This window comes from Peromyscus eremicus, chromosome 13 (genome assembly GCF_949786415.1).
Source record: "Peromyscus eremicus chromosome 13, PerEre_H2_v1, whole genome shotgun sequence".
Lineage (NCBI taxonomy): Eukaryota > Metazoa > Chordata > Mammalia > Rodentia > Cricetidae > Peromyscus > Peromyscus eremicus.
The window spans coordinates 1,468,784-1,480,726 of record NC_081429.1 but is presented as its reverse complement, the minus strand read 5'-3'; positions in this window follow the sequence as shown (position 1 = coordinate 1,480,726).

The window sequence follows — 11,943 nt, the reverse complement described above, 5'->3', positions numbered from 1 at the left end:
CCCACAGAGCCATGAGCAGAGGACCGTGGTGCCAAGAGGGGCAGCCCTCCTTCTAGCAAAATCTTCAAGGAAGGAAGGGTAGAGATGGGGAGAGAAAGAGGAGAAGGAAGAAGAGGAGGAGGTCCTATATGTATGCAGCACCATGTAGGCACAGTGTAGGTCACTGGCGATGTCCTCCTGTCCTCACTGGGGACCTGGAATCTGTCTAGATCACATGAGGTTCCCTCCTTGGAGAGAAAGAGGTCAGAAAGGGCCAAAGGGAGCAAAGTCTCTGCTCGCTGTACTTGAACTTAGCCTCGTGCACCTGTGATGAGTGGAGAACCTGGGATTCACGGGACGTGTTCCACAGAAGCACTGCCAGCTTCTGCTTCTGGTCCCTGTGCCAGCCAGCTGTCAGTCTGAGCCTTGAACTGTGCACACACCCTGGATCTCATCCACCCTGTCTTTGACTCAACGCTCTGCCTGTGTTTCCCATCCTTCTGACTCTATTTCCTTTACTTGCTTTGTTCCTGTTTCTTTACCTTTTAACTTCATGCTAATTTTCTAGTTTGGAGAATGTGGGTTAGGTGTAAGTGAAGAAGTGGTGTATAATAAATATAATGTACTCATCCTCCGGGGTTGTATTGTCTTTGACAGTTCAAATAATCTCAGCTCCGAACTTTTCCCCATTCTACAGAAGACCTTGGGGTGCCAGCCCCAGTGTACACATTGACAGCACTACCCCTACATCAAAGGCTCAGAGAACATCGCAGGGGCGGAAGGACTAGAAGAGCCAGAGGGCCAGAACTCCAGGACTTCTGCTGTGTCTTCTAATTATGACAGGGGAGCTACCAATTAAATCTTAACAGCGTGGTCACCTAAAGAAGACCTGTATAATGACAATAGTAGTTGACATACCAGTGTGGATTGGGGATATTTCACAAGGATCCACCCCTAGATGGAGAACTATAGCAATGAATGGATGCTAAAAGAGGGGAGAGGAGAGTCAGTCTTCTCCAGGGATGAGTCCCCTCATAGATTCTCTAGAACTAAGTGGTCAGTCCTCAACACATATCCATATAGGCAACACTAAGTCGACTCAGCAGGCTGTGTGTGTGTGTGTGTGTGTGTGTGTGTGTGTGTGTGTGTGTGTAACAATAATTAGAAAAGGTCATGGATTTGAGAGGGAAAACAGGGAACACAGAGGTAGAGGAGAGAGAGGGAAATAGTATGTATGAAATTCTCAAAAAAAAAAAAAAAAGGTTTAAAAAGAAGTCTGTCCTCAAGACCTCTGTGAAATTGCTGAAGCCCTTTGCTGCCTAGCTGTCAAGGGCACACTTGTTCAACCTGTTCTGCCTGGATTCTCTGTACTTGCCCTTGGTTGGAGGAGGCAGAGAAGAGTTTTTTTCTTGCTTCTGGCTACATTCAGAAGCTCCAAACACTTTATGAGGCCACCACACCTTCTGACTTTTCCTAGTCTGAGGCTCAAATATCATCAGGTCCAGCTCCCCTAGTTCTGGCTCACTAGGGTGCCAGGACAGCCACAGGTCTGAGAGATGCAGACAACCCACTCTCCCTTGTCCTTCCAGGCACCCCAGGAAGGGCAAAGGAGCCACTTCCTCCCCATACTCTGCAGCCACCTCGTCCCAGACAGCTCTGAGCCCTTAGCTGGAACAGGCTCTTCCACCTTTCCTTAGAGTGAACCAGGGGTCCCAGGTTTCTGGGGACTTGGGCTGTCTTTGCTCCTCCCTCTGGGGCAGTGGCTGGGTAGGAGGACAGTGGGGGTGGGGGATTCTGTGACTGGGAACAAACAGTGTGTGAGTGCAGCCACGTCACAGCTGAGCAATTTCACTTTCTTTTTCTTCCTCTTTGGAGCATCGTCAAGGAATTCTCTCTGAACTTTCCAGAGGCTCAAAGATGTTGCATTCTCCCTGAGCCAAGTTCAGGGCACCCTCGGGGCTGTGTAGGGGATGGCAGGAGGGGACAATGGATCCAGCAGCAGGTAAGTCCTTTCCCCTCTCTTTGTCCCGTGTCTCTGCTGAGATCAGTGTTTATATGTGCTACTAGGACCGCCAGGGCAGGGCCCACAGTCCACAGACATGTGAGACAACGAGATCACAGGAAATTAAGAACTGGGATAAGAGTTTTTACTGCAGTAGGGTAGCTGTTGGAATCCTATGGTCACCCCAGCTCATCATTTCCTTGCTCCTGCCCCACAGCTGGGCTGACACTGTGAACTTCTTGGTCCCTGGGAGCTCCTGCTGGAGTGGCCTCTGAGCCTTTCATCTCTCCCAGGTCTCTCTAATCCCCACTCTAAAAAGCTCTGCAAAAAAAAAAAAATCTATTTTTAGAAAATTAAAATCCAAATTGGATGTCTGTTGCCAACCTTTTCCCAGTCTGTGCCAAACTGTTCCCAGAAGACAGTTCTGCTCTGAGCCCATCTGTCCTATCAAATCTGATCAATCAGATGGAGGAAGTGAAAGTAGATAAGACCCAAGGAGTAAAAAAAGTAGGTGTGGATGTGGATGTGGCTTTTAACATTTCCTATTCTGCAAGTAAGCCCCTACTAAACTTTTTCTTCTATAAGTTGCCTTGCTCATGATGTGTTGTCGTGGCAACAGAAAAGTAACTAAGATGAGGGTAAGATTTAGACTATGGCAAGAAATTAATGGTCTAGCAAAGTGGTGGTACTAGATTCTTTTCTAAGATCCATGACCTCACAGGCCCCCAGGAGGCAGGCAAGGTTTTCAGTTCCAGGCGTGATTTCCCCTTCCAAGTTCAATCAGACACCTGTTGGCTGCCACTGACGTGTGAGTGCCAGCCACTTCCTGCACCTTTATGCATGTCTTGCTATGATTTGTAGGTGTGTGGCAGGCTTTCTTTTGGGTCACCAACCAGCTCCCAAATCATGACACAGAGACTTCTTACTAGTGATGAATGCTCAGCCTTAGCTTAGGCTCATTTCTTGCTAGCTCATAACTAAACCTGTTTTGCTTCATCTACATTTTGCCTTGGAGCTTTTTACCTTTCTTTCCTTCTGTATATCTTACTTTCACTGCTTCTCATGTCTGGCTGGTCCCCAGCACGTCCTCTCCTTCTCCCTCGTTCTCTTCTCTCTCTTTTTTCTCATTCTCCTGTTTATTCTCTCTGCCTGCCAACCTTGCCTATCCCTCTCCTGCCTAGATATTGGCCGTTTAGCTTTTTATTAAATCAATCAGGTACCTTAGGCAGGCAAGGTGAAACAAATGTAACACATGTTCACATGATTAAACAAATGTAACGCACCTTTACACAGTTAAAATAATATTCCACAACCTAGGTGTCACAGCTGGTTAGGACTGTTTAATTGCTTCCCTCCCTTGACAGCTCACAAAGTATTTTCTAGAGTCCTGGAAAAATAATATGGAGGGAAAGAGGCAGGTCAGATCCAGCTCCAGTTATCCAAGTCCTGTGTCCTAAGTGTGTGTTGTCTTCAATGATAAGGGCACACCATCAACTCCTAAGAGACAACCAAGGCCTATATGGATAATCTCTATTATTTTAGGAGTAATTTTGACTACCCTGATCAGCCATTCAAAAAGAGGTTTTGGTTAGTCTATGGTTCTTATGGGAAACACCGTCAGCCCAAGTGGCTTAACTTCCTCTCTCTCTCTCTCTGTCTCTCTCTGTCTCTCTCTCTCTCTCTCAGTGGTTCATGCACCCTTTCCTGGTTTTAATCAAGCACCTTAGGATTCTATTTCCTTGAAATGTATCAATTATATTTCTTTTTATTCTTCACAGTACGAGAAATAAGGCCTCTTCCTGAATATGATTTTGGGGGTACTTTGTATATGTTCCATCTGTTCATTTTTGTTCATTTTCTTTGTTTAAGCAAAACAGTGTGTTTTCACTTTTCATTATTTTGTGGGATTTGTAGTTTCATTTTGACACCTTGGCAAATTTGAGGTTTCTGGTTAACCTGTTTATTTCTCTAGTTAGGTCACATCGTCAACTGAGAAACCAATACCATTTGAATTTACCTTCTTTGAAAATAATGCAATTCTAACTCAAGTTTTCAGTCATTTTTAAAATTTATTAAGTTAAATATATACATATATACATTATATACATATTGTAGACGAATTTCTAAATGGTCTTATTAAATAAAAAAATGGAGCCAAATATAGGGGTGAAAGCCTTAGAGAGATCAGGGAAATAGGGAGAGCCACCAGCCTACCTTACCTCACCAACTCTGCAGCTTCCAAATGTGAGCTACTTCCTGTCTACCCACACCTTTATATGCTTTGCTTTTCTGCTCTCTCATTGGCTCTTAGCCCAGCTACCTCACTTCCTTGTCACTATCTGTACAGACCTCCAGGTCTCTGTGGTTGGTACTGGGATTAAAGGTGTGTGTCACCACACTTGGCTCTGTTCCCTAGTATGGCCTTGAACACACAGAGACCCTGCCTGCTAAGTGATTGGATTAAGGATGTGTGCTGCCTGACTTTGTTTACTTAAAATGGCTGGCCTTTTCCCCCTTATCTCCAGGCAAGCTTTATTTAAAATTAATCAAAGCACAAATAAAATATTACCACATTTCATCACAAATAAAATACCACCACAATATATATGTACATGTATGTGTGTGTATATATATGTATATATGTGTATGTATGTATGTATGTATGTATATGGCTTGAAAGATGCATTTGGTAAAGTGTTTGCCACCTAAGTTCATTAGCACTTGAGTTCAAATCCCCTGTACCCACATAAATGCTGGGTGCAGTGGTATGTATTTGTAACTTCAACACTAGGGGAGTGGAGACTGGTGGATCCTTGGGCTCACCAGCCAGCTAATCCAGCTGAATCACGACTCTCATGTTCAGTAAGAAATCTTGCCTAAGCTGGAGCCAGGTGTGGTGGCACACACCTTTAGTCCCAGCACTCGGGAGGCAGAGGCAGATGGATCTCTGAGAGTTAGAGGCCAGTGTGGCCTAGAAAGTGAGTTCCAGGACAGCCAGGGCTTCAGAGAGAAACCCTGTCTCAAAAAACCAAAAACCAAAAGAAAAGAAAAGAAAGCTGAACAGCAACGGCTCAGCATCCGCCTCTTGCCTCCACGTGTGCTCACGCACCCTGTATCTACACATATAAATCTAACATGGCAAATTATCCTAGAACAGTGATTCTGAGAGTCCCAGGGGAACTTGAACTGCACAGACACACCACATGTGAACACACAGACAAGGAACCCTCAAAAAGAACAAAATAATAATTTTATTGTTATATGTGGAATACAGGTTCTTTTCAAAAAGGAATGCTTCTCAATTTTATTTGTTTATTCGTTCACTCAGTCATTATACGCAGGGCCTCACTATGCAGCCCTAGCAGGCCTGGAGCTTTCTATACAGACCACATTGGCCTCAAATTCATAGAGACCTGCCTGCCCCTGGCTCTCTACTTTTTTACTCTTAAAAATTATGAAGAACCCCAAAGAGCTAGTTTTGGGGGTTTTATCTATTGATATTTCCCATTAGTTAGAAATTAAAACACGGCCGGGCAGTGGTGGCGCACGCCTTTAATCCCAGCACTCGGGAGGCAGAGCCAGGAGGATCTCTGTGAGCTCGAGGCCAGCCTGGGCTACCAAGTGAGTTCCAGGAAAGGCGCAAAGCAACACAGAGAAACCCTGTCTCAGAAAAAAAGAAAAAGAAAAAGAAATCAAAACACATATTAGTTCTATTTTCAGAATTTTGGTTTTGGTTTGTTTTTAGGTTTTGGTGTTTTGTTTTTCTTTTTGTTTTGTTTTTTGTTTGTTTGTTTGTTTTGTTTTTGACAGGGCCTCTCCACATAGGCCTGAATGTCCCAGAACTCACTCTGTAGACCAGGCTGACTTTGAACTCCCAGAGATCTACCTACCACTGCCTCCTGGGTACTAGGATTAAATGTGTGAGCAACCGTGCCCTGCCTTATTTTAAGTTTTGTTAGGAACTTCCACACTGATTTCTATAGTGGCTGCACAGGTATGGTTCAGCCTGCAGCAGATAATGCTTCCTTTTCCTCCATATTCTCATGGTGTTTGCTACCACTTGATTTTTTAATAACAGCCACTTTGACTGGAGTAAGACAGACTCTCAAAGAAGGTTTTTCGGCCGGGCGGTGGTGGCGCACGCCTTTAATCCCAGCACTCGGGAGGCAGAGGCAGGCGGATCTCTGTGAGTTCGAGGCCAGCCTGGGCTACCAAGTGAGTTCCAGGAAAGGCGCAAAGCTACACAGAGAAACCCTGTCTCGAAAAAACCAAAAAAAAAAAAAAAAAAAAAAAAAAGAAGGTTTTTCATTTTTATTTTTTTCCCTAATGGCTAATGATGTTGAACACTTTTTGAAATTATCACTGACCATTTGTAGTTCTCTTTTATCTTCTTTATTTTATGTGTATGTATTTGTGTCTGCATTGAGTGTATACCATATGTTTGTGATGCCTGATGCAGACAGAGGAGGCCATCAGATCCCCTGAAGATGGAGTTACAGGTGGCTGTAAGTCACCTGATATGGGTATGCTGGGAATAGAACTCTGGTCCTCTGGAAGAGCAGCAAGGGCTCTTACCTTATGTGGTATCTATTACAATTAAATTGCTATCAATCCACGGAATCAGCTCAATGATCAAAGAAACTTATTTGGGGATTAACTCACAAGACAGAAATAAGGGATTGTAGCAGGATCCTGGATGAGTGAGGCAAGGTCCAAGCTATTCTCTGGTGAGCTCTGCCCTGATTTGTCCCAGCATCCAACATCCACCAGGTAAAGAAGAGAGAGAGCATAAGTGCATCCCAGATCTTAAGAGTCCCTTGGTGGCCAAGCCCCAAGGGCAGGTACCTCAAGGTCACAGGCAGGTGTAACAGCTACAGCTGCCTCACTAGGGGCGGGGCTTCAGGGCATGACTCAGACAGCTCCCACTACAGGCACCCTCTGGTTTATTAGCTCATGTGTTAACTGGATGGTCTGGGGGTTTTATATTTCATTTTTGAAATTTTTTATGTATCCCTGATTTGTTTTTCCCAGTTTCTTCACTTTGGGGCTTACATGTAAAAGCTTTACTCTGTGTAAAAGCTTTTCAATTTCATGTGATCTCATTTATCAATCCATAGGATGATTTCTTTGGAATTGCTGGAGCACTTCTCTGACAGTCTATTTCATTTTGAAAATTTTAAAAATTATTCATTCTTTGATCATTTTATGTATGCATAAAATATATGTTAATCATATCAGCCGCCATTCCCCCTCTAAGTCCTCTAAGTCCCCTCTGCTATGTCCCTCTCTCAACTTCATGTTCTCTTGTGTGCTGGATAGTTTTATGTTATAGTGTTTCATTGAAGCAATAGAAACCCTAACTGATACCAAGAGTGGGGTGTTGCTGTGACAGACCTGACCATGTTGTTTTAGGGAGGATTGTGGAAGGACTTTTGAAAGACCCTAACCCTTCAGGCTCACACCCCCCAAGCCCCAGGAGAATGAGGAACGAAAAAGCTAGTTCCAAGGGCAACCTGACTCAGCCATTACTCAACCACCCCTGCCACAATGTAACAATGCAAAGAGATTTCTGTTAAGAGATGAGCTCAACTGTGACTGGGATAATTGCAAGTGTTCCAGGAAGGACCACTGTGACCTTTGTGTAACCTTCACTCCCACCCTGATACCCTCCTTGAGGTTTTGGGAAGAATGTGCATGCGGACGTGATTGTACCCACCCTGTGATCAGGCCATGATCTTGTGAAATTAGCCTCTAGACATAAATCAGTCGGAACGAAATTGTATGGGAATTGTAATCTTATGGCTTTTGTGGATTTTTTTTTTCTTTAAAAGTACCCATATGGCTGCAGTAGGCGCGACTCTTGCTCTCAGGACAAGAGGAGCCCGATTGTACAGCCGCATCAATAAACTTCTTGCTGCTTGCATCAACTGGACCGGAGTCTGGGTTCTTGGGGCACCCACCCAAGAAGGTAGTACCCTGGGTCTGGGGTCTATCACTTTAAAACTTTGGACTAGAAAATTCATTGAGTGTTGAAAGCTCAGTGAGCTGTTCTGTAGGAGCTTGGAAGATAAGAATGTGGAGATGAGTACAGCCTGGCCTGTGAAGTTTCAGAGGGAAGCAAAGACTGTATTGGGAGCCATTTGTTATTTTGAATAGTTTCTGTGGTTCTGATTAGCTGAGACTGAAGAATCAGCTGCAATTAGCAACAGCAGAACTACTAAAGTGAAACCTTTTCTTTTCTGGAATACTTGATGCTGGTCAGCTGGAGCTGAAAAGTTAGCAATGGTAAGAAGAGACCAGTGCTGGGTGATGATGGAGTACACCTTTAATCCCAGCACTCGGGAAGAAGAGGCAGGCAGATCTCTGTGAGTTCAAGGACAGCCAGAATTACACAGAGAAACCCTGTCTTGAAAAACCCGAGAGAGAGAGAGAGAGAGAGAGAGAGAGAGAGAGAGAGAGAGAGAGAGAGACATTGTTGAGGTGAAATTTTGGAAGTGCTTGCTCAGGATCAGCACACATAAGCTGTGTTCCAGAGGCTGCAATGTGATACCTCAGGCTGGCAGCTGTACTTGGTAGTGTAAGAGTCACCCAGGTGGTACTGGTTTTAAAAGCAAGAAGGGGTCATGGAGAGCAGCTGAGGGCTGGCACTGTGAGAGGCCAAGAGAGGCCACTGGTAAAGATGCAACCTCAGTGGCAATTGAAGGCCCAGGATTGAAGAGGTCATTCAAAGAAGTTGAGGCTTGACACCATGAAGAGAGCCTAGGAGAGGCTATTGGTCAAAGGGCAGTCCAGTTGCAGCAATGGACCCCACCAGCATTTTAGAGATGTCAGTGCCATGGGATGACCGCCAAGAACAGCAGCAGCAGTGAAATGGAGCCAGCTGGAGCTTAAAAGATAAGCTGTGTGTGCTGCAGAGGGCAGAGGCAGAGAAGTGACCCAAGCCTCTTAGAGGAAGGAGCCAGAAGATTGTGAGTAAACAACAGATATTGGATATTAGGTTATTTACACTGTTGGAATATGGTTTTGCTTTGTTCAGATTGTGATTGTACCTTGGTTCTTCCCTCTTGAAGTAAGGAAGTATTTAACTTTACTTTTGGTTTTACAAGATCCCACAGTTGACAGACTGAATTAAGATCCATGTCCAGCTTCCCCTTTCCTCCATAGTTCACAACCCAAGCATTCATTAATTTTGGCTGTGCTTCATAGATTAATTAGAACATTATCAGAAAAGCAACTATACAGAACCCATAGCCCAGGGAGCTCATGATCTGTGAAGTACATCTCCTTCGAGAAGGAAGCATAACACGGGCACTCTGCCAGGGACCTCCAGAGAGCTTAGTCCCATGGGACACATATCTCCCGTCCACTATTATAGACATAATTGTTCATGTCACACAGATGACACTGGAACTGGTGTGGCATTCTTTTGCCCACAGGCCTAGAGTCTCTGTGTCCTGTAGAATGTCTGGCAGTTTCTTCTGTGAAGTGAGAACCTAAAGAACCATCTCCTCTTGCAAAGTTCAGTGGTCACCTTCCTATGAGTCCTACATGTCCAGTTTATACAATATACTGTCAATCAGTCCATGTAAGGGTGCTTTTTTGCTTAGTGGCTAACTTTTGCCACAAAGAAAGCAAACTCTATAATGAGTTAATTCAATGCCCATCATTCTCCTTGAAGTAATTGGTGCTGCCAGGAGCAGATGTGTCTCATTGTCCAGAAAAGTCAAAGTTTTTAAAACATTTTAAATGCCATATTCTGTAGCTCTTGGAAGTGTTTGAAGATTATCTACCTAATTGAAATATATCTATGTATACCTAGAAAACTTAATTAATCTGTATTTTTTAATTATACATTACAGTTTTAAATGAGTTACATAAACATAATGCCTTAAACATACATACAGTATAACAAAATTAACTTTAAATTTGTATCAATAAACTAAAATCTATACCAATGTAAAATATTTTAAACAAGTTGTTGCTCTTTAAAAATAGATTCAATAATCTACCCTTTCATCCTATCATATCTTTAATATCATCCTTTTTCTTCTTTAGAAAGAGATTGCATTTATCATCAACCTGATTTAAATAAAAATAAACATTCATAAACAATATTTTGGGAACATTCATAATATTTTGGAGAAACCTCTGTGTAACTGGGTGGGAATCCACCATGCACTCAAGCCTGCATGCTGCAAACCCGCCATACTGCAGCTCATGGCTTGCCTGAGGTACAGCTAAGACACTGTTTTTAGCTCCATTTTAGAATCTCTTATTAAGTTCTCTTGGGTTTTAGGTGGAAACTCTTGCCCCACATTGGGCACCAATTGTAGATGAATTTCTAAATGGTCTTATTAAATAAAAAATATGGGGCCAAATATATGAGTGAAAGCATTAGAGAGATCAGGGGAATAGGGAAAGCCACCAGCCAACCTTATCTCACCAACTCTGCAGCTTCCAAATGCTGCGATGCCCTATTTACCCATGCCTAAATGCCTTGCTGTTCTGCCATCTGATTTGCTCTCTCCTTTCAGCTACATTACTTCCTATTCCTACCCAGCTCTGTCACTTCCTGTCTGTCCATACAGAACTCCAGACCTCCATAGTTAACTAGTTTTGGAATTTAAGGCATGTGTCACCATGCTTGGCTCTGTTTCCGGTATGGCCTTGAACACACAGAGATCCTGCCTGCCAAGTGATAAGATTAAGGGCATGTGCTACCATTGCCTGACTTCTTTGTTCACTTAAAATGGCTTGCTATTTCCTCTGATCTCCAGGCAAAAGCTTTATTTATTAAAGCACAAATAAAATATCACATTTCAGCACGAATAAAATATCACCACATTTCCCCCTTTTTTGTCTAATAAAAAATAAAAAAGTTACAACTAGTATAAGAAAAACTATATACAATAAGTACAATAACTCTATACAATATATACAAGCAATAAATACCTAAACAATGTCTAGTCCATTTACATTTGAAAAACACAGAGAAAATATTCCATTATCTATTCTATTTTGGTGAGTCCAAAGTGTACCTAATTCACTTTCTATCCTATCTTGTATTACCAACAGAAAACTGTCTTATGATGTCTTTCAAACTTACATACTTAACATCTCTTAGTGAGTTTCTTTTCTAAATTTCTTAAGAAGGAAAACTATAATTACAACTATCTAATCTTCTACTCCCTTAGACACCAGAGAAGGAAATAATATTACTTAGTAAAACAGGAAGTACAAACAAGCGACTTCCAAAAATTGTGAGTTATGACAGAAACAGTCATAACTTCCTGGACAGTCACCCAAGGTTTCTCTGCACGTTGGGGCATCATCTTTGGTTACAGTATTTCCCCATATTTTTCTTTTTTTAAGATTTATTTCTATTTTTATGTATATGACTGTTTGTCTGCATGTGTGAATATTGTCCATATATGTCCAGTGCCCACAGAGGCCAGAAGAGAGACTTAGGATTAGCATTACAGACAGGTGTAAGTGGTCATGTGAGTACTGAGACTTGAACCCAGGTCCTCTGCAGGAGCAGCCAGTGCTCTTAACAGCTGAGTCATCTCTCCAGGCCCTCTCCCCATACTTTTCAAATAAAAATTTGTTTCTCCTTATTTTTTTTTTAATTCTTAGAATGTCAGGTAGATTAAAAAAAATACTGTGAAAAGTGAGAAGAGAATGGCTTTTTTGGATCTTAAATGTGATTATTGAAAGATGTGGTTTTGAAGAGGTTGTATGGGTTTTGGTTTCGGTGTGTTTTGGTTTTTGGCTTTGGTTTTGGCTTATTTTGTTTTTTGGTTTTTGGTGGGTTTGTTTGTTTGTCTTAGTTCGAAATCTAGCTTGCTGTGCAGTCAGACAGCAACGAGGACTCTTCTCTGTCTCTGTCTCAGGATCCATGAACATCAAATTTCTTTGTTAGGATTAGTATCCAGTATTCTAGATCACCAAGGATAAAGAAA